This window comes from Schistocerca gregaria, chromosome 10 (assembly GCF_023897955.1).
Source record: "Schistocerca gregaria isolate iqSchGreg1 chromosome 10, iqSchGreg1.2, whole genome shotgun sequence".
NCBI classification, from domain to species: domain Eukaryota; kingdom Metazoa; phylum Arthropoda; class Insecta; order Orthoptera; family Acrididae; genus Schistocerca; species Schistocerca gregaria.
The window spans coordinates 167,508,865-167,533,223 of NC_064929.1; the positions used below are offsets into that span (position 1 = coordinate 167,508,865).

At 42.8% G+C, this 24,359-nt stretch overlaps 1 protein-coding gene and 1 long non-coding RNA gene across 3 annotated transcripts in view; one reads left to right on the plus strand and one right to left on the minus strand.

Annotated features, from left to right (window-relative positions):
- Positions 1-24,359, minus strand: part of LOC126293363 (uncharacterized) — a 1,719,051-nt gene that overhangs the window by 668,426 nt on the left and 1,026,266 nt on the right. The gene's annotated exons all lie outside the window — the stretch shown is intronic.
- Positions 16,980-24,359, plus strand: part of LOC126293359 (uncharacterized) — a 299,009-nt gene continuing 291,629 nt past the window's right edge. For both annotated transcript variants that reach the window (XR_007552274.1, XR_007552275.1), the window contains exon 1: positions 16,980-17,042. The gene's annotated coding sequence lies outside the window, so the exon portion shown is untranslated. The remainder of the gene's footprint in view (positions 17,043-24,359) is intronic.

A 24,359-nucleotide genomic window follows, 5' to 3' on the forward strand; every position in this document is an offset into this window, starting at 1 on the left:
ACTCACAAACAAATACTCTACCTCCCTCACAGCTTCACTTTCGGGAGTACCTCATCTATTACCTTACACACATCACAGAAGCTCACCTGCAAACCCTGCAGGACTTACTGGTACGATGGTTTCAGCTGCCCAGTTGCAAAGAAAGCAGCTACCGACAGGTGTGAGTATCACCGAACCATCAGTTTAGTAAGTCATGGTTGCAACATACTGACTAATTTTTTACAGAGAGTGGAAAAAATGGAGGAAGCCCACCTAGTGGAAGATCAGTTTGGGTTTCGGAGAAATGTGGGCAATACTGACTCTATGACTGACCTTAGAACATAGGTTTAGGAAAGGGAAACCTGCGTTCATGGCTTCTGTAGATTTGGAGAACGCTTTTGACAGCATTGGCTGGAATGCTCTCTTTGAAATTCTCAATGCAGCAGGGGTAAGTTACAGGGAGTGAAAGACTGTTTACAATTTGTACAGAAACAGGATGGCAGTTGTAAGAGTCGAGGGGCTGAAAAGAAAGTAATTGAGAAAGAAGTGAGACAGGGTTGTTCTCTGTACCCGACGTTATGAAGCCTGTCAAATGAGCAAGCAGTAAAGGAAACCGATTTTTTTAAAGAGATTAAACTTAAGGGTGAAGAACTAAAAACTATGAAGTTTTTCCATGAACTGTAATTTTGTCAGAGACAGCAAAGGACTTTGAAGAGCACCTGAACGGAATGGACTATGTCTTGAAAGGAGGTATAAGATGAACATCAACAACAGCAAAAGGAGGATAATGGAATGTAGTGGAATTGAATCAGGTGATGCTGAGGGTATTAGATTAGAAAATGAGACACTTAAAGCAGTAAAGAGATTTGCTATTCGGGGAGCAAAATAACTGACGACGGTCGAAGTAGAGAGAAATAAAATAGCAGAGACAAGATAAACATTTCTGAATAAGAGATATTTGTTAACATGTTAGGAAGTATCTTTTGAAAGAATTTATCTGGAGTGTAGCCATGTATGGAAGTGAAACGTGGACGATAAACAGTTTTGACAAGAAGAGGATAGGAGCTTTTTAAATGTGGCCCTAGAGAAGGATGGATGATTATGGGGAGGGCACCAAAGAGCGAGGTCATCTGTCCTGTAGGATTGGGGGAAGGATCGCGGAGGAAGTTGGGGGGCGTGCCCTTCGATTGGAACCATCCCGGTATTGATCTAAAGCGATTTAGGGAAATCTAAATCAGGATGGCCAGACGCGGGTTTGAATCGTCGTCCTTCCCAATGCGAGTCCATGGTGCTAACCACTGCGCCTCCTTGCTCGGGGCTCCTACAGAAGAATGCCGGATGTAAGATGGGTAGATGACGTAACTAATAAGGAGGTCCTCATCTAGGCGAGAAAAGAAATTGGTGGCACATCTTAACTAAAAGAAGCAATCGGTTGGTAGGTTCACATTCTGGGACAGCAAGAGATCACCAGTTTAATACTGGAGTGTGGGGTTAAAAATCTTAGTCGGGGACCATGAGAGGAAGGTAGTTAGCAAATTCAGAAGGAGGTCAGGTTAGGTTGGTTGATTTGGGGAGGGGACCAAACAGCTAGGTCATCGGTCACATCGGATTAGGGAAGGATGGAGAAGGAAGTCGGCCATGCCCTTTTAGAGGAACCATCCCGGCATTTGCCTCAAGCAATTTAGGGAACTCACGGAAAACCTAAATCAGGTTGGCCGGGAGCGAGTTTGAATCGTCTCCCTCCCGAATGCGAGTCCAGTGTTCTAAACACTTCGCCACCTCTCTAGGTCATATTGAGAAGGATATAAGTTGCATTACTTATTTGGATATGATGAGGCTTCCACAGGATTGAGTAGCAAGGAGAGTTGTATGAAACCAGTCTTTGGACTGAGGATCACATTAACAACAACAACATACCGTTACTAACGAAACCTTTTCTTCCGAATCACAACATGCAAATATGAAGTAAGGCAAATATGAAGTAAGGCAACAGCAAAATTATTAGTATCATAATGAGCACGCGATAAATGCCACAGTCATAAAATACTCATAAAAAGAGCAAACAACTTTAACTGGTTCTCTTTTTATTAAATTCTCAAACCGACTGGGCTAGGTCCTCTGTGACTGAACAATCATTTCCTGTCATTCGTTCACTAGTACCACGTACTGGTGAGCATTTCCGTTCAGTAACATATGCAGGATGTTTAGCGCAGTCATATGCGTTCACATGATCCCCCGATTCACACAGCTGAGTCTGGAAATCATTTTCTTGGAACGACCACTGCACACGTTACGACTGAACGCAGCAATGTAAATTATAAATATTTACATGCGCACATACTGCCAAAGTGACCAAAGCTAGAATCAGAATTTCGATATACATTGAGGCGTGGGACAGCGATACGCACATATACAGATGGCAGCAGTATCGCGTACACAAGGTGTAAAAGGGCAGTGCATTGGCGGAGCTGTCATTTGTACACATGTGGTTCATGCGAAAAGGTTTCCGATGTGATTATGGCTGTACGAAGGAGAAATATCAGACTTTGAAGGCGGGCCCGCATCTCGTGGTCGTGCGGTAGCGTTCTCGCTTCCCACGCCCGGGTTCCCGGGTTCGATTCCCGGCGGGGTCAAGGATTTTCTCTGCCTCGTGATGGCTGGGTGTTGTGTGATGTCCTTAGGTTAGTTAGGTTTAAGTAGTTCTAAGTTCTAGGGGACTGATGACCATAGATGTTATGTGCCATAGTGCTCAGAGCCATTTGAACCATTTTTATTTTGAAGGTGGTATAGTAGTTAGAGCTACCCGCGTGGGACATTCCATTGCGGAAATCGTTTCGTACTTCAATACTCGAAGATCCACAGTTGAAGAGTTTGTGGACAACACCACATTTTACGCAATAGCCTCTCGTCAAGAACCACACGTTGGCCTATAGTCTTCACCTAACGACCAAGAACAGTAGCGTTGTACGCGTAGAGTTTTCAATGCTAACAAACGAGCAACACTGCGTGAAATAACCGCAGAAATCAATGTGGCACGCACGACGGACGTATGCTTAGGAAAGTGCGGCGGAATATGTGGTTAATGGGCTATGCCAGCAGAGAACACAACGTCGCCTGCAGCGCCTCCCCTCGGCTCGCTACCATATCGGTTGGACCCTACACTACTGGAAAACCGTGGCGTGGTCTCCCAATTTCAGGTGGTAAGAGCGGATGATAGGGTTCGAGTTTGGCGCACACCAGACGAAACCGTGCACTCAACGTGTCAACAGGAGGAGTGGTGGCTCCGTGCTTACATGTAACAGACTGTATGGTCTGTGTTTACATGAAATGGACTTGGTCCTATGGTCCGAGCGAACCGATCATTGACTGCAACTGGTAATCTTCGGCTAGTTGGAGACCATTTGGTGCCAAGCAACGATGGATTTTTATCGACGACCATGTGCCATGTCACTGGGCCACAACTGTTCGTGACTGGTTTTAAGAACATTCTGGATTATTCGAGCGAAAGATTGGCACACCCAAATCACAAAAAATGAATTCCATCAGACATTTGTTGGACGTAATCTAGAGGTTAGTTCCGTGCACAAAATCCTTCGCTGGTGACATTGCAGTGATCATGGACGGCTGCAGAGGCAGCAGGGCTCAGTATTTATGCAGGGGATTTCCAACGATTTGCTGAGTCCACGTTGCGTAGAGGTGCTCACTACGTCAGGGAAAAGGAGGCCCCAATCGATATCAGGAGATATCCCATAACTTTTGTCATCTCTGGATACAACTGCTATTCCTCCGACTATAGTGGAATTCGAAGTAATCTGATTAAGGCACGTCACACACTATGTTTTGCAAGCAACAACTCAGTTTTGCATCGAGTGTGCTTATCATTGCTTCCACCCAAGGTCTTGCAGTGTGGTTACTGGTGAGAATTGTATTTAGCACGTGTTACACTTCTGTTATCACAGGCTACCACAGGGTTGACGTGCGGCTCGACAAGGGCTGAGGTACAGAAGTAAATCCAGAACGCTTCGAAACTAAATGTGTGTACCGCTACCAGGAATAAGCTGAACTGTCGGCCGTCGGTGGCCGAGCGGTTCTAGGCGCTTCAGTCTGAAAGTTTAGGGGACTGATGACCTCAGATGTTAAGTCTCATAGTGCTCAGAGCCATTTTTTAAGCAGAATAACAAGATGCCCAAACATAACAAAAATTACAAAATAATGGCGGCACAGATGTTGAGATGTGGGAGTGGGACGTGCGTCTCCTTACCGGAAATGAGAGTGCTTAGAGATGTTGAAGGATGCTCTAGGGTGCATGTGACATACTGCGTGACCCACAAGGAATGGTCAGTATTTGGACAGGAACGCACATCCCAAGCAGAAAACTTCATATGGACATCTGCCCTATTCCGAATGGTTTCCAGGATAGATCACTTTTAATGTAGATCATTATATATTCTCCAAATTATTTAGTACACTGACATGTTTACATACGTACACACGTACAGCAGTTTGTGAACATGGTAACATACGTTTTACAGAGAGAGCATCAGTTGAAAAATACGTATTTGTGGCAGATTCACCTCCAAGCATTATCACACACTCCAGATTTCGCCTATTGAACACTTCACCTTCAGTCATTTGAGGACTCGTGGGACAACATGTGTTGCCTGTCTGAGGGCCTCCGCAAGTTCCCTAATGAGGCCGACTTACACAAGGAGAAACGATCATCATAATAAAATAATGGCGATCAGAGCTCGCGTGGAAGGATACAGGTGTTCGGTGTTTCAGCGCGCTGTACTAAATTGGGATAATAGAGAATTATTGTCGAATTGGTTCGATGAATCCTCTGTCAGGCACTTGAGTGTGATTTGCAGAGTATCCATGTAGATGTATGGCAGCAGGATCTAAGACGCGACCAAGCAGTTCATCTCTCTTATTCACCTCTCGTTTGCACACCTCAGGCATCATCTAACCATAAACAAAAATGCAATGGCGTAAGAGCTGGCGATCTCGGAGGCCAGAAATTTACTATCATGACCAATCCAACTGTTATGCCAAGTACGCATGAGATGTTCCCTCACACATGTGAAGTAATATGGAGGGGCTCCGTCATGCTGGACTCGTACATGGAAGTTCGCATCGCCAAAGGAATGTCGTCATGGCGTTCAACACACGAATTTTCCAAAATATGCAAATAATTTTGTTGTCTCATACTCTCTTCTGAAACGACTACCCTGTAAACTTGTTACCAATCATGCCGCACCCAACATTGACCGATAAACGAACTCTGAAATTGGCCTACACTGTTGCGTGTGGATTATCAGTCGATCATCGATGATTATTACATGTGTTTTTGATTCCATTCCGTATAACGTTACCTCATCAGTGGATTGTATTAACGGAAGCAAAGAACGATTGTCATTTAAGTAGTGACAAAATTGAAGTCTTATGACGTTGTTGCAAAGTGAAGATTGCGAACACGCCCTGTGTGAAATGGGTACAAGTTTCCCGCAAGTAATGTTCGCCATACACGTGTTAGTGCTACACAGATACTTGCAAAAAGTCGTCGTGTGCTCGTAATAGGACCACGCCGCAGCATGTCAACAGCGTGTTGCTGTTCCTGCACAGGTGGGTGAGCATTCAGAAGAAAGATGGTCACATGGAATAACACCTATTTCACGTGATGTGCTGAAAACTCTGGTAAACACTCTACGATTAGCAGTTCGACGTGTCGGAAAGCGCCGAAGGTATTCCTCGACAGAAGCGGGAACACTACCATCACAGAAGCAGTAAGCATACACCGTCTCTGCATATTCTTCATTAGTGCAGATGCGTGACATTTTAGTCAGCGGTATACAACCACAGCCACATGATGCTTCTGTTTACAAAACTGTCAAGCCCTCGCCCTGCTTCTCTCAAAACACACCGCGGACAACTGCGCTTCCAACGAGGAAAATTTGTGCCAGAATGACATCCCGAGCAGAGTGGTTTACAGCAACGGTGTAGGTTGGTCTAGATTAAAATGTGACAGAGACTGAGTAGGTAAGAGACATACGTGCACGCCACTAGTCCAAAAACACAATTGTTGCTCAAACCATTAGGAATAGGCCACATTCGTGTAAACATGCGAAGTTTTTTGATTCAAATTAGCGTTCCTGTCCTTCCAGTCTTCTGGGTGGTTAGATGCAGCCAACCACGAATTCACTTCTTCTGACAATCTGACAACCTTATCATCTGAGAGTATTTTACTTACATTCTACGTCCTCAATTATTTGCTGGATGTATTCCAATCTCTGTCTTCCTCTACAGGTTTTACCCTCCAATCTCCCTCTAGTACCATTTATATAAGTTATTCCCTGATGTCTTAACAGATGTCTTATCATCTTGTCCCTTCTTCTTGTCAGTGTGTACCATTACTTTGCTCGACGATTCTGCGAAGAACCTCCTTATTCCTCACCTTATCAGCCAACCTAATTTTCAGCCTCCTGTAACACCACCTCTCAAACGCTTTGTTTCCCTTCTGTTCCGGTTTTCTCACAGTCCATGTTTCACTATCATACAGTGGTGTTCTCCTAATGTACTATCTCATAAATTTCTTACTCAAATCAACTAGTATATTTCTCTTGGCAAGGAATGCCTTTTTCGCCATTGCGAGTCTGCTGTTTGCGTCCTCCTTGCTTCGTCCGTCATGCGTTATTTTGCTGTCTGGGTAGCAGAATTCCTTAACTTCGTCTGCTTCGTGACTGCCAATTTTGCAGTTTAGCCGCTCGCTACTCTTATTTCCGCCAACGGCCTTGCTGCAGTGGTAACATCGGTTCCCGTCAGATCACCGAAGTTAAGCGCTGTCGGGTTGGGCTAGCACTTGGATGGGTGACCATCCGGTCTGCCGATCGCTGTTGGGAAGCGGGGTGCACTCAGCCATTGTAAGGAAAACTTGATTGAAAAGTAGCGGCTCCAGTCTCGGAAACTGACATACGGGCGGAAGAGCGGTGTGCTTGACCACATGCCCCTCCATATCCGCATCCAGTGACGCCTCTGGGCTGAGGATGACACGGCGGCCAGTCGGTACCTTTGGGCCTTCATGGCCTGTGCGGGAGTGGTTTAGTTTAGTTTTTTCTTATTTCAGCTACTTTTCATTACGATCGTTTTTTTCAGAGTTCATATTCTGTACTCATTTGACTGTTCATTCCATTCAACAGTTTCTTCTTTACTTTCACTGAGGATAACAATGTCATCACAAATATTATCATTGGCATTCTTTCACCTTCAAATTTAATCTCAATCTTGAAGCCCCCTTTTATTCCCTCGTTGTTTCTTCGGTATACAGACTGAACAGTAGAAGCGAGAGACTACATCAGCGTCTAACATCCTTATTAATCCGGACACTTCGTTCTTGGTCTTCTAACCTCGTTTCTCCCTCTTTCTTCTTGTACATTTTCTATATTATTCGAGTCTGCTCAGAATTTTAACATGTTATACAATTTACCACCGTCGAATACTTTTTCCAAGTCGACAAATCCTATGGACGTGTCTTGATTCTTCTTCCGTCTTGCTTCTGTTATCAACCACAATGTAAAGATTACCTCTCTGTTTCCTTTACCTTTTCTAAAGCCAAACTGATCGTCATCTAACGGAACCTCAATTTTCTTTTCAATTCTTCTGTACGTTATTCTCATCAGCAAACATGGATACCTTATCTGTTAAGCTGATTGTGGGACAATTCTCGCACTTGTAGGCTTTTGGTATCTTCGGAATCGTGTGGATGATATTTTTCCGAAAGTCGGATAGTATATCGCCAAACTCATACATTCTATGCACGAACGTGAGTAGTCATTTTGTTGCCACTTCTCCCAATGATTTCAGAAATGCTAATGGACTGTTATCTATTTCTTCTGCCTTACTTGACCCCAAGTCTTATAATGCTCTTTTGAATACTGATTCTAATAATGAATGGATCTCGAATGTCTTTGCTATGGAGTTCCGTTTCTTCTTCTATGACGTCATCGGACAAGTCGTCTGCCTCGCAGAGGCCTTCAGTGTACTCCTTCCACCAATCCGCTCTCTCCCCTGCATTTGACAGTGGAATACCCAGTCCACTCTTAATGTTACCTATTTTGCTTTTGATTTCCTTTGTATGGGATGACACCGAAAGAATTTCTTCTGTAGGTATCAGAACTCCTAATGTTCCCTCCTTTTCTTTTGATTTCCTCAGTATGGGATGGCACGGAATTTCTTCTGTAGATATCAGAACTGTGCTGTGTAACGTGTTTGCTGAAAATCAAATCTGTGATGGGTGTGTCAGTGTCAAACAGTCTGTAACCATTGAGAAAATTAGTAAATGGACAGCTAGCAACACTTTGCCAACTCAGAGGGCGGTTGAAATGATTCTCGAGTTTACTCAAATTAGTGGAGCTTCTGTTGTGCGTTCCTGGCACTAATGCTACCACTGAAAGCGCGTTTTCCCACATGAATCATATATATATCAGTGAGAAAACTCACCTTCCTATAGAAACTTTGAAAGCAATGTTAGCGGATAAGGTGATCTATGATAAAATTCGTGTTGCATATGCTGTTGAAGGATAGAGACACTTAAGAGAAAATTCAGAGCACTAGTAAGTACAGTTGGTTGCCCGTACTCCTTAAACTTAGAAGGTACTAGTAAAGTATAAATTAATGTATTTTTTATTTATTTCATTTAAATACGATATTCTTTGGTGAGTATCAAAATTTGTAATCTATCGCGAATTTGGGTCTAGAAAATACAGGCGCCTTGTTACTCCTTCACACTGAACCATCTGAACGTATTAGGATGAAATTTGGGATGGAATTAGCGTATACCCTCAATTAAAACAAAGGCTACTTTAAAAATATGTAGTACAATATATTTATTGGTTTGAAGAATAAACGCGAAATGTGTAACAATAATTACTCCTATAGAAACCTGTTTACCCTTTGACTTTTGAACTGTGTCGTATTTGTGGAAATGATTTTATTGTTTATAATCTACGTTTACGATTCAACGTAGCTAATGCAATGCCTACACAATCCTCACAGAGTCTAAGCCATACTTCCATAAAATCCCGTTACAGTTTAGTTGCTGTGTGTGCGACATATCTTATAGCTTGTGAGACGCTTGAAGATTCACAAGGACGATTTCGTTAATTGCTTTATGACACAGTGACGTCGTGCCTTTACATACAGAACATGAGAGGAGGGATTTGCTGTTGATGTGCGAGCGTATCCTCTGGTAACAGGCACACACGTGAACAACAGTAAACGTTGTCAGACATGGCATTATACACTCACGCTCAGAAAAAAGAGAACACCTTGAACGACTAGATATAGGACGTTCGTATTCACGGGACATACTCATTGGTATGTTCTGCACAAATGAGTAGCATTTTAGTCACCACGGTTCAGCATGTGTCCTGTTACGCACTAGGAGCAGTGTGTGAGGGGATCGAATCGTATACGGCACGAAAAGCGTCGTGTGGAACAGCCATTCACGTAATATTCACCTGGTTCCATAGTTCATCTGTGGTGGCTGGCATTGGGTCACGGCGCTGTACCAGTCTTTTTACCGTCTCCAACGATTTTCAATTGGCGACAAGTCTGGTGATATTGCAGGCGAGACCAAAGGCCGACATCCTGTGACACCAGGAAGACAAGTGTACGTGCAGTGACATGTGGTCGTGCATTGTCTTGCTGAAAAATGGCGTCTGGGGTGTCTTGCAGAAAGGGAATAGCTATGGGGCGCAGCATGTCATTCACGTAGGTCGCACTGATCACAGTGCTCTGGACAGGGACGAACTGTGATTTGTAGCTGAACCCAACAGCAACCCACACTATAAGGTTTTGAGTTAGCGAGGTACGTCTCGTGCGAATGGAGTCACAGTGATGCCGCTCTCCCTGCTTGCGGCGAACGAACATGCGGCCATAATTTTCAAACAAACAGAACCTGGATTCCTCGAAAACACTATCTGACGCTATTCCTGTGCCCAGTGACATCGTTCCATACATCATTGTCATCTAGCATGTTTGTCCTCATTCGTCGAAGGTAAACGGAGAAGTGATGATACAATGAAGGCTTTCACGACCGGATGTTTTAACTGCCGAGGACTCTTCCGAGTTGTACGGCCGTGGTCCATGAAACTCTTCAATCCCTGACGTTTCGTCCAAGGCTACGTTGGACATCTTCAGAGGTGCTCCTGGTTGTGCTGAGTCTCGCCGACTGACGAGTCGGACGTCGAAGAGATAAATTTTTTAAGTATCGATTATAGTGCGTCAAAGATAAAAACTTCTCATCGATTCTGTAGCGCCACAGATATACAGGGTGAGTCACCTAACACTACCGCTGGATATATTTCGTAAACCACATCAAATACTGACGAACCGATTCCACAGACCGAACGTGAGGAGAGGGGCTCGTGTAATTGGTTAATGCTAACAGCTTTTTATTGGTCTTTTTCACAGACGCACATGTACATTACAATGAGGGGTGAGGTACACGTACACACGTGGTTTCCGTTTTCAATTACGTAGTGGAATAGAGTCCCGACATGTCAGGCCAATAGATGTTCAATGTGGTGGCCATCATTTGCTGCACACAATTGCAATCTCTGGCGTAATGAACGTCGTACACGCCGCAGTATATCTGGTGTAATGTTGCCGCAGGCTGCCACAATACGTTGTTTCATATCCTCTGGGGTTGTAGGCACATCACGGTACACATTCTCCTTTAACGTTCCCCACGGAAAGAAGTCCAGAGGTGTAAGATCAGGAGAACGGGCTGGCCAATTTATGCGTCCTCCACGCCGACCGTGGCCCCTGTTTGTTACAACAAGCAACTGAACGTCGGAGGTTTCAAGCGTCAACTATAGGTTACAATATCTCCGGATGTAATTAACATTTTACAATGCAACAAACGGCACTGATTACGTATTTGTTTATATGTTCAGATGTGCTAGCAAAACCAACGTGGTTCCATTAAAAAAAAAAAAAACGTATGTTTGTATTAAGAACAAACTTCCGTGCATTTTTGTATGGTTTGTTTTAAACAATTACACTAGCCCCTCTCCTCACGTTCGGTCTGTGGAATCGGTTCGTCAGTATTTGATGTGGTTTACGAAATATATCCAGCGGTAACGTTAGGTGACTCACCCTGTATATGGACTGTGGCGCTACAGGATCGATGAGAAGTTTTTATCTTTGACGTATTATAATCGATAGTTAAAATGTTTTATCCTTGACAAGGTTTATCTCTGCTATCACGTGAAATCCAGAGCACGCCCGCTTTCCACGTTATTTAGGCCGCTCTTCGACGTCCGACTCGTCAGTCGGTAAGACTCAGCACCTCCGAAGATGCCCAACGTTGCTTTGGACGAAACTTCAGGGATGGAGGAGTTCCATGGACCACGGCCATACAACCCGGAAAAATTCTCAGCAGGAGAAGTGATGCCCACGTAACCCATACCTTAATAAACGGCGGCAAACTGTGACCTCGGACAGTGTACGATGTGTTACGCGGTTCCACTGAGGACAGCTGAGAACGCGGACCTGCCCTGCAATGCCATTCGGGGGAGATGTCGATCTTCTCAGGGGTTGGTCTGGGTGATGCGACCTGACCCACTGCGTTGTGTTCTGCGGCCTCCTTTGAACCATTCTGTGCACATCCGTTGCACTACCGAAAGTCTTCGACCCACACTAGCAGCAATTTCCGCGATGGATGTATCACATCCTCTCGAGTTAATAGTGCGCCCGCGTTCAAACTCACTGTTTTCTCGGCACAGTTCGCGTACACGTTTGCGAGGCATCCTGCACGTCTGCTTAAGTCAATCTGATACGTTACCTGTGGTTTATAGCGATAACCAATGCCGCAGGCACATTTTACTAGTACGTGGTGTTGTTGTGCTGCGATATCGATGTTGATAGTGAACTCGCTGGTCTACATGATTCAAAAGCTAATCATTTCAGCAGAACATACTAACGTTATTGTTCTGTGAATATGAACGTCCTATCTCAAGTCATTCTATTTTTTTCTGAACAATAGTATACAATTTCTTCAAAAATGGCTCTGAGCACTATGGGACTTAACATCTGAGGTCATCAGTCCCCTAGAACTTAGACTTACTTATACCTAGCTAACCTAAGGACATCACACACATCCATGCCCGAGGCAGGATTCGAACCAGCGACCGTAGCGGCCACGCGGTTCCAGACTGAAGCGCCTAGAACCGCACGGCCACACCGACCGGCATACAACTTGTGTTGCCCCGAACTAGGAATTGCTTGCTTTTTCTTCGTCGTTTTGGGATATTTTTTACCCCTTTGTGATGATGTGGCTGAACGGATTTGGATGAACTTCGGAGTGGAGATCAACACATAGGCTACTTTTTATTCCGAGTAAAAAAATCATTGTTCCGGTGCGATGGTCAATGTGACTACTGTTCCCATGGGATGGGTAATTTAACTAAAAAGTGATCCATGAAAGTAAACTATCAAGTGAACGCATTACGTTTAGCTTAGATGTGGTATCGACAGCTACGACGCCACGGCGTAGGTACAAGTTATTCGGTTGGCAGTGCAACACAGACACCGACGACAGCGCACTGTGCAGCTCTACGAACGCCGCTCCAGATTCTACCCATTTGAGTCCCAGTAGAGGACCAAGCAACATTATTTCTATTTCATAGTGGGCGAGCCACTACAGATTTTGCCTATGTAACTTCTGTGAGCTTGCCGGCCGGAGTGGCCAAGCGGTTCTAGGCGCTACAGTCTGCAACCGCGAGGCCGCTACGGTCGCAGGTTCGAATCCTGCCTCGGGCATGGATGTGTGTGATGTCATTAGGTTATTTAGGTTTAAATAGTTCTACGTTCAAGGAGACGGATGACCTCAAAAGTTGTCCCATAGTGCTCAGAGCCATTTGAACCATTTGGAACATCCGGCTTCGCGCCTACGCGCTCCTCAGTGCAAAGTTATGTATTCATATTCTTCCTATGGTAAAAGGTGATTTAAATTTACACGCAGTAACGAAGCATTTCACCTTTTCCTGCTCCTACTCAGTTCTTACATTCAGCCTACCCTTCAGTTTACAGGAGCAGACCCACGCGCCACCTACCAGGTGGGATACAAAAGTAGAGATTAGTTAATTGAAACAGCAAGTTTACTGTTTCCAGTCACCGTTGTAACAGTAAACTTGTTGTTTCATTTAATGTCAATAACAGTCACGGTAAAGCCTAACCTAAAATGTTCGCATTTAAAGTTATAGAGATTAGTTCTTAAGTGTTTTGGCTAATGAAATAGGTATGTGCATCAATGTAGGAAAGGAGAAATGTTACTGTGGGATGAAATCTCCACCAAACTCCGTAGCAATGGAAGTATGCGCGTAGGAATATTTCGCTACATGTAGAATTTTGAAATTGTACTGTAGATTATAGGGGGTCTGTACCACTTGTAGATTTCGTTTGCTTCTAGGATCTTGAGAGTTCAGGAGAGTTAATGCTGAGGTTGGATTGTGGAAGCTGAGTTGCGATCGACGTGTATTCTGTCAGCTTAGCTGGGCACAAAACCGTTCATCCGGTAATCGTTAATTAACGAAATAACTCTTCGAGTAACGGGTTAACTTTTAAGTTATTTTTTAAAAAAATTAACGGACATTTTAACTTCCATTAACTATCTTTGAGTCAGTTAATCCTTAATTAAATACCTACTGTGTGTGACACCTATTATACCGAGCCACAGTCGGAAATCATTTTCTGACAAGTTCGGGTCATGTAGTTGTATGACTATGTCGGCGTGCGCGCGCCCGGTGTAATTAGTAGAGTGCGAGCGCGAATAACTGGGTGTCGTCTGCTTATGCTGACTCAGTACTGAAATGACGTTACGTATTACTTTTTGTTAATGGACTGGCTGTGGAAAGTAGATCAGAAAATCGGATGCTATCTCTTCAACTGATGAAAATCCGTCATCGCATGTATCCATATCGGGGGAAAAGAAAACACATTTCGATGGTAAGCAGTGTTTGTCTAAAAAATCAACACTTATTACTCGCACTTAGAACCTTAAGAACTTGAAACAACATATAATGTGAGCACATGAATTGCATCATCTACAGTTTAAAGGAACAGTGAAGGCGCTGTCCTAAAGGAAAAGTCAATCTGGGGCACTGAGATACCGACAGCAGAGTTAGTAGCAGTAATCCGGTTAAAAGGTTAGAACAGAGACGCACTGGTGAGTCTTCTGGCATTGCACCATCTGGCAGCGTTGTGTCTCAAGGTAGTAATCTCTTTTTGTTAAGAACATGTTTTCTTTAGATGTCGTCGAATCGAAGTCCTTCGAGACGCTGATAAAAATTTTAAATTCCAGTAAAAATTCAATTTCGAGGTGAACATTGGGTAGACGTATCGTTGATGAGCATACTCGATCAAAGCAATATACCATTAAGTAACTGTATAAAGTAAACCCAACAGTCTACTCAAAATGTGGCTGGAAATCAAATTAAGAGGATATTTACTATCTTTTGGTTACAAAAATCGATTTTTTAAATTGCATTTTTTGATCCATAAAAGTTTTTAGAATCAACCCCTGAAACGGTTTTTCCGAATACGGAACAGAAATGTTTGTTATTCGCGGGTGAACAAAAAAAATGCACCTGCCTGAAAGCGGTCTTTTCCACACACCAGTTTTTTTTCTTTCGGAAGACGAGTTATTGTACCGGTGCTTGGGAGGAGACACACAAAATTCAAATGAAATTTTGAACACGTGTGTTTGGAAGTTAGCCCCCAAAGCATTTGTATTGTGATGTGAAGACAGTGGAGATTGCGACTTTCCTGGCAGTGAGCAGCTTCAACGAAGGGTATTGAGGAAATCTGAAGACCATGACGACGATGGACGTCACCCTGGGACTCTAATCGACGCAGTTCGCCAAGCATTCGGACGACCACCGGATTCAAGCGGCCGAAAACCGCTTGTCACCGGCCGTACGAGCGGCTCTGGAGCAGCGCAGGATGGCCCAGGTCGAGCAGAACGCCCTCTGTGAGGAAGATGAAGGACTAGTTTATGGACCCGGAATAGCAGATTGAACGTAAGTTGCATAATATTGCATTTACATGTAGTCAAAACTTCAAACGCGTTTTTTTCGAAATAATTTTTTTTATCGCGTGGTACGTTAACTTCAAATCTACTGAACCGATTGGCATGATTCTTTATTTCCGACAAAGATAACTAAAGAGTCTAGGAGTTGTACCACTATTATTCCGACCTATCAACTAAAAATATTTTTACTTGGCAAACGAAGTTGAAAAATCGATGAAACAAACCCTATGTTTTTCAAATGGCCCCCATTTTGTTTCCTATGGTCCAAATAATTTAAGCGAGGTACAACTCCTAAGGAATCTTATATACTTCGCTAACGTCAACTCAATTTTGATTTCAGACTAGCTGGCTGACCTGTGAGGTACCCTGCGTGGAGGTCTACATCGAAATTTTGTTTCGTTCCAACGGCACTTCCGCCTTTGGTCTTCAACATTTCTGTTCAAAAAAATTCCAGTTTGTAGAGAAAATATCAATAAACATTTTGACCAAATTTGACATTAATATCTATAACACATCCTGATAAAAAAAATCTCAAAGAATAAGCTTTTTGCGGGCCAAAGATAGTAAGCCTCCCCTTAAAAGACACATTCAACGATACAATGTTTCTTGGGGAACATGTTTTAGTAAATTTATTTACTAAATATAATACCCATACACCGCCGTGGGCTACTACAGTCTAACGGTGTTTTTCTGTGGGCAAATACATTCTGTCTTCTAAACGATCCTAGCCCTCGGACGTCGACTTTCAGATGCTGATGTTCATTAAGGGAAATACGCACTTTATGTCAGATACAATCTGATTCTCTTGAATTTTGATTCTCTCGTGATTTAGCCGGCCGGAGTGGCCGTGCGGTTCTAGGCGCTACAGTCTAGATCCGAGCGACCGCTACGGTCGCAGGTTCGAATCCTGCCTCGGGCATGGATGTGTGTGATGTCCTTAGGTTAGTTAGGTTTAATCAGTTCTAAGTTATAGGCGACTGATGAGCACAGAAGTTGAGTCGCATAGTCCTCAGAGCCCTCTCTCGTGATTTGACATTCCTAACTAAATGATTAATTTGTTTGTCTGTCTTCGATGGCCCACCTAAATTTCACCAACCAAAATTTATTTGAAGCAACGGCGCTACGTTTGAGTCACTCACTCATGTCACTATGCCCATAAAATGAAGTTTATACCATTACGAGCTAACGATTAACCATCGACTTGAACTTGCGATAAATCTCCCGTGAACTTACGCTTTGAAGTTTGACGAAGTTAATTTTTTAGTAACGAATTACAATTGGTGAAGCTAAACTTTTGATCAACGTTGCCCAGCTACGCCAGTGTGTCGAATACAGTAGTATATAGCCAGAACCACATGGGAGGTTTGAGCGACGGGGACGATCTTTGTCTCTCCGACACGTAAGAGCAGTTCACCTGCGCTACAAAAGACTCCGAACAAAAGTGTCTTCAGTGTGGGAGGCCAGGATGCACAACGACCAACTTGTTAAGCAGGTCACTCCAGGCGTAGCGACCTGGCGCGTCCGAGAGACCACCGCCGGCGGACAATACAACCCCCCGCAGGTGGGTTACAGACACGGAGAGCAAAGGGTTGAGCTCGGTCGGCGCAAGAGAAAGTCGCGCCCTGGATTTCTCCCGTCCGGAACCGAACGCGTTGCATCACAATGGGGGTGAAAAAGGGTTGTTGCGGCGGCGACGGCACGCGTCGCGCGATGCCCACGGGTTGTTTTTGCCGTCCGCGGCCGCCATTGCGCAGCTCTGGGGGGAGGGGGGGGGGGGTAGTAGTGAAGGCGTCGCGCCCCCCACTGAGCCACGGGGGTGGGTGGGGAAACTCCCGACTTTCGAAAAGTATCCCAGATTTCTCCGGCGCCCAGCATCCTCGCCCCGGGGGGATATTTCAGTCTCGCAGGGGCACTGGGTCAAAGAGGACGCAACCGCCTCGCCGCTTCCCTGCTCCTGCACTCCGTCGTGTCATCGGTGAGTGGGCCAGCACTGCCCAAGCGTCGCTGTTGTGCCCTTCCATCCGGCAAGGCTACTTGTTTATTTTTGAATTTGGCCCGACCGCTGACGGGCTAGGTGTCCATCTTCAGCGCCCGTGTAATGTATTTTTGTACCCTCGAAGAATTTCTGTAGATGTGTTCGGAGATTTTACTTGCATTTGTTAGCTTAGGACGTGCTGGAAACTAGCTCAAAGTTGAAGTGACATCTCCTAAAACATCTACAGTACTTTATGAGGGCACAAAACTAAATTACACATCCCCGAAGACGGGCATGTAGCCCGATATGATAATGATATTAGTAGCCTCGAGATCACGTAGTGTCAGCCAAAGCATATTGCCTCATTTGAGCATTCTTTCTTATACTCTACGATTCATTCTCTCTTCATGGAGTCAGTTTCTGTCCTCAATCAACTCCGTCCATAGTTTCATTTGGACTTCATTCTGTGACCTATCATTCTACTCGTATATAGTGCCTCTGCATATGTTCCTGCCTTCAGCTTCTATTGGCTCGTTTTGTGCTTTTCCTGGTTCAAGTTTCAAACTTAGCGAAATACCTCAAAAGCGAATGACAAGTGTTGAACGTGTAACGTCACATCTCAAATATGGAGGGTATTCTCGAGCACGGGCGTGAAGTGATGTTACAGTAACGCCATACTTGGATTCTAAAAAATTATGCGAATTTCGAACACCTTCTCCGACAATGATCTGTTGAAAAAGTGGAAGTTACAAAACTGACGTCGCCACTGCGACCAAGCGAAAGCTGTTCTAATTTTTTTTTTACCTCTTTCCGCTTCAATTTTTTGTTTACGGACATTATGTAGCAAAGAAAACGTAAGTCATTTAGAGGTAGCGACGCTATTCGGAAGCTTACAATACGGTAGGTTTTTTTTTGTTTTTGTTTTTTTTTACTGCACTTTCCAGTGAACTAAAGTAAACCGGAAGACCGGTAAATTAATCAATACTTCATTCCAAGCACTTCTCAAGCAATGAAAAAATTGCTGGCTGCTAGACGCATGGTTCGAACCCCGAGTCCAATGCGCTAACGTCGCTCAAGTAGACGCGGAGTCACATTGATGTGAATATGTGACGTGGTTCGGGTGAGCAGGTATAAGCCTACAGAAGTCTCAGCCACTGATAGGTGCGGCGAGGTACCTCATCTGGTGAAGTCGTATGTTCAAAATTTGCCTTACATTTCTGGGGTACTTCCCGGCATTCACCATCCTATGTGTATTGTATTGAATTACTTAGCGTCATCTACATGGTTAACAGCGTTTTTAAACGGTATTAATATTCGGCCTGTGTATATTGCTATGAAAGGTAGTTTCTAATGATATTTCACACACTTACAGAACAAGGATGGCAAGTTCTTTACACTTTCTTTGGCACACTCTGAAACAAAAAATGACAAAAGAATAAATAAAAATTTTATTCTCACTTACAACCTTTTCGTAGCTTTCGGTCCATCCTGTATATACAAAGTGTTTCAAAAATACCTTTACAAGTTTTGGAAACAGTTTCGTAACACCAAATCAAAAAAAAGGATCATACAATTGGTCTCTAAAATGCGAATCTCCAGAGTTTTGAGTACTTGTTCATCATCGCAACAATCAAGTGATCATAGCTATTAACGTACGCATTTTAGAGCCCATGTTTACTGGATGATTTTTTTACTTTTTTTGGTCCATACTACCTCTTCCTAAAATACGGAAAAGAAAGGATTTGCAGTAGAATAGATCTATTCCACATTGTGGAAACCGAACAAGTGTTCAAAGCTCAAAGCATGCGTTTTAGAGTCCACGTTTATTACACATTTCATTCTTGTTTTGGTGTAAGGAACCTGTCTCTATAGCTTGTAAAGTTAATTTGGAAACACCTTGTAGCCTAATAGTATCTCATCAATGTCATGAAGGCTGCAGGACATCGTCAATACGTAACTATTCCTCAGTGTCTTAGAATGTGTTTTGTGATCACATTTTTTGTTTTTGGCACGTTGTACCATAATTTTTTTTATCGAACTCCATCTGTACATTTTCATTACGTATCCGATTTAGCCATTTAGTACCCCTAGTTTTTCTGCAGCACCATGTAAGAAAAGTGTGTGATAATAGATGACTTATTACCAAGAGACGTAGCACAGCTGCATAATTCCAACAAAAAAATGCAACCTTCTCAGTTGTCACAAACGATTATTAGTTTCCACCACTCCCTTGATGATCTTCAGATCTGGTTAATCACAAATCGCAGAAAGTCCCAAATTTTTGTAAAAGAATTCATCCATAAGCTGTACCATAAGAAGAATTGCATTGTGCCAGGCTTGTAACAGAATGAAGTGGTATCCAACATATTAATAATCCCCGTTAAAAAATGGCTCTGAGCACTATGGGAATTAACATCTGAGGTCATCAGACCCATAGAACTTAGAACTACTTAAACCTCGTAATACTTCAAACATTTAATAGTAATATGTTGGATACAACTGAATGCTGTTACATGTCTGGTACAGCTTCATTCATAGCTTACGACTGAGGTGTCTTACAAAAAAATGTTTGACTTTCACGACCAGTGATTAATGGCATCAGAAAATGTTCACTAAGTGATAGAAATTAACATTCTTTCTTGACAAGTGAAACTTTTAAACTAAATATTTCTCTTTCAGTCTGCACTGTGGACTCGTCCCTTTCTCATTTCCGTACAAGGCTACACCACAGAAAAATACTTTTGGGGTTCTGAAATTATTACTCGTGTAAGTACTTCTGGCTCCTAGCGCATTTTCTTCAGTCCGGTGACGTCTGCAACAGACAGTGACTCATGTGACTCAACCGACTTATGCACCCTAATCTTGACACTGACCGCTGTGATTTTTATTTTATGATTTTATGCTCCGTTGAGTAGAATATTCGAAAAATCGTCAGTTTTCAACTCTCTAGCAGGTATCGTCACCTCTTGCTGCACAGCCACTCAGATTCACTACCATCGTCGTCGACACAATGTTCGTCATCGTACTCATCATCATCATCATCATCATCATCATCATCATCATCATCTTAATCATGTGATACATGTGGCATGTGATACATGTGGCATCATAATGTTCTTCTATGTACATTTCCTTTTTTACGGTGTTGGTACTATTTTTTTCTTTTTTTTAGGCCATCCGCCCACCTCATGTCAGTGTTGTTCCATGTCTTGTAGTCCAGTAAAGTATATAATTTTCTTGGTAAGCCTGCTACCAATTCACCTGGGTAAATGCCCCGACTACGTCCATGTCATTTCCATTATAGTACCAATTACGTCTTCCGCTCAGTGTGTCCTTTTAACTGTTAACTTGATTTCTTGCCTTTCCTACTAGTTCTCAGAATCCACCTCTTCCACGATTGCTTAGAAGCTATCCTAATCTGTGAAAGCTTTTCTCACTAGAAGCCAAAACAGGTAATCCACAAACATTGTAAACCTCGTGTTTCAGACATGTCAGAAGTTGAGCTTTGAAAACCTCTTTATCAAACCAACTGCAGATTATTTTTATTCTTCTGTTTATTTCTATTGCAACCCATTTAATTGTGTCCTTATCTGCCTTCAGTATATAAACTAGAATAATTGTATCATTCCACGATTGATTTCCCGAAATTTCTCTTCAGTGTCTCGATTTGACATTACTACTACTTTATTTTCAAGTCTAATTTCAAAACTGTACCTGTTATGTTTCTCTACTCGGTGGTGATGTATTTTCACAAGGGAAAAGCGATACAACGCCATCAACAAATCTAAGGTCCTTACCCAAAGCTCACTTGGGACTTAAATTTATCCGTGATGTATGCAATTTGTTGAGGTCTGAGACTGTTACTACAAGACTTGCAAGATAACTTCTACTTCATTCACTTTTATCGGTATTGATAATGTGCGCTTCAGGAGAATGTTTTATCATCAGGAGCATTATAGTTACATATACATTAACTTACAAATCGTTTGAAGTGTGATGGTAGTTTTTAGCTGGGAGTACCAGTGAAGTTATGTACCGAAATTTTTCCATTTCTGCTGAGTATATCCGTATCTGGTAAAGGTCTGCGTTATACCGCTGTCCGTAAATTACCTATATGTCTAGTGAAAAAAAGACAGTCGTTTTCGTTCTGTTTTATTTCCATTATCTCGCTATTAATGTGAATTAGTAATACGTTAAAAACAATACCGTATGTGAAAAGGAGTGCGACATGTGTGTTTACAGCATTTTTTCTGAATTGCTGGATTAAGCGGATTTTCGATTGCCTAGTTGACCTATGGTCCTAGACTAGTGTGGATAAAAGAAGCTCCAATGGAATTACCAGTTTTTTCCAGCTTTAAAGAAAAGCGTCCTTTCTTTGATGTTCAGTTTTTTTTTATATTTCCTCCTGTATCATCTTTTTTCTTTTCTGTAACTTGAGTTATTGCCATTGAGTGCACTCAACTTCAGGTGCGTTACTGGAATGTAATTATTTCCATTATCAACTGCCTGTGCTTTTCGTCTGTCTCTCGAGCCATACGACATGTAAAGAGAATTACCGAACGCTTCTACAGTTTCCTCTCTGTGTTAATTACTGTGACAAGATATAAAAACGTATGTGTAACGTCCCAGAGAATGCGATGTCGTTGAACTTGCCGATAGTGGACGTCGTTTTTGATCCGAGATGTAACGACGCTGTAATGAATGACGTAATGTGTGCACAAATGCTGTTGGACCAAAACAAAGTAAAAATTTACTTTGCTTGTTTATTATTCTTTTGGATGGCATGTCATAGAGACAGGTTGATGTATAGCATAGCCCGATATCCAGGTAGGTTGGAAGGAAACAGATAATCCTTGTTATGGCGTGTATTTCACACATATTATAATTCCATGAGTGGCCGACTTCCACCATTTTTACTACATAATGTTTGAGAACAGACATGTGGTATCGGTAGGTTCGATATTTCCAATGTTGTTCTTGTGACATGGAGCCTAGGTTGAATGTGGCGTCTAGGTCGAAATCGTTAGAGACCGATCAGGAGTTAGAATGATCAGTACACTGTGTGCACCATGTCACTCGACGCAACTAGTGATTCGGACGGTACCTGAGTTCAAACCCAGACCCGGCAATCCTGAAGTTCAGTTAGCGTTCCATTCAGTCTGACTCAGCCTCTATGTCACTAAGGACCAATATATTATTTCATCATAGAAACCGGACTCCTATTCGGAAGGAATTTAGTTCAGAACCCTGTCCGGCAAAACTGACTACTTTTCGGTGGGTACCTTTAATCAGTTCGCCTGAATGCCAAAATGGTTCCATCTACAAGACTATAGTCGAGTTCCTGTTCCACTTCAGTTCAACAGAGTTTCTTCACAATGCGTAACGACAAAGATATTATTACACTCCAGCCAACATCATTGTCTTACATCGTAGAGCACATTCCAATGGGAAATATTTTTTCGCTAATCAACCGCACCTAATGTTCGATAACTCTTGAACTGAAGCTTTTGCAGCCACTGGAATCGCTTACGAAGTATATCTGGGATATAATTCTCAAGTTCAAGGAGTGCCGGTAGTTGTGTATTGCTTGCTTTGCAATTCCAGATGACTCACTTATAAAATTTCTAAGCGGTTCTCAACCGGAAAATACAGAACAAACAGATGAGTTCCCACACCTGGCCAAGTTCAAGAAACAAACGTAGAATTTTCACGCATTTTCTCTCAGCCAACCTCACGTTTCGACGATAAATTACGCGGATCTTTATCAGGGAGCATCTAATTACTGGAAAATACGTATGTAATAACGACTCGAAATGTAAAGTTAGTTTAGCAAAATAGCAGGTAGGAGATACTGAAAAGAAATTACGCGGAACCGAACTTGAAGCCAAAATATTTTTCCGGATGCTTGTTGCCACTCACTGGCGGGCACTGTGGGACACAAAACATACGTGATGATGATGATGATGATGATGATGATGATGATGATGGGCTATGGGACGCTCAACATCGTGGTCATCAGCGCCCGTACAAGTTCCACATCTTTCCGTTTCCATCATTCCCAAATGATGATAACAACACAAACACCCAGACCCCGGGCGAAGAAATCCCGACCCGGTCAGGAATCGAGCACGTGATACAGAGGCAGCAACGCTAGCCACTAGACCACGAGCTGCGGACACAGAGAATATGTCTTCTTCTGGTCATTATCTGTAATATATGTATTAATTGGCGATAATTGCATCATCTGTATTTCGTGAACTTTGTGGATCTGATTTGTACGAGCAATACTTCCTTACGTTTGAGCTCACATGCTTGACTTTTTTTTTTATAAATATACCTACAATGCATAAAATCTTCCTACTTTTTGTTGTTCGTGAGATAGAACTTGGGAGACAGATTTAAGTGAACAGATGAATCGCGTATTCGAAGAGCGAGGAATTTGATAATCTTCATGAAAGATTATAGTCTATTTCCATACACCAGGGCGCAACAATAAGAAGTATATTAACATATCAATATTTTGAATCACAATTTTGATATTTATTGTAGATTATTTCTTAATATCTATTGGTCATTATTAGTCTATGTTGTCATTCGTAGGCATCTAAAAAGTACGACATGTTGAGGCGATTTGCAGCTGCAGTAACTGAATGGCTTCATCTCAAGCTTCAAACTCTATTAAATCTTGGAAATAACGGGGTAATTTTTCACTTCCTTATGGGGGCACTCACAATAACACCAGTGTCAATATAATTTTTTTGCCTATAGCTGAGGAAATGTTTCGGAGCGCGTCTATTTTAATTTTTCTAACCTGTCACAGAGGAATACGCCCCGACAACGGCGGTGTTTGTCATGGACACATTATGCCATGTAAGACATTCGTGCTACGTACGCCCAGCAAGTCGTGTTAACAGTACTTAAATGCCTCAATTTTTGCCAAATTCTCCTTTGAAAATAGAGCTGACACAAATTAACAGTACATGGAATGATGCACTTATCCATCCACACTATAAAAAAATGTGATTGTGTGTGTGTGTGTGTGTGTGTGTGTGTGTGTGTGTGTGTGTGTGTGTGTGTGTGTTCCATACTTCTTCCTCGCTCACCTGACCAATTTCATCCAGACATGATATAGATATGCCTGTCAGGCAATAATCTATGTGGGGATAAGGACCACCTACGTATCAAAGGGGTGGAAGAGGGGGTGAAAAAGGAGGACCACCTACGTATCAAAGGGGTGGTAGAAGGGGTGAAAAAGAAGTGTAGCCCGCTACGCGCGAATTCCCTGACTTTATTAATCCAGTATTTAAGAATGAGAGC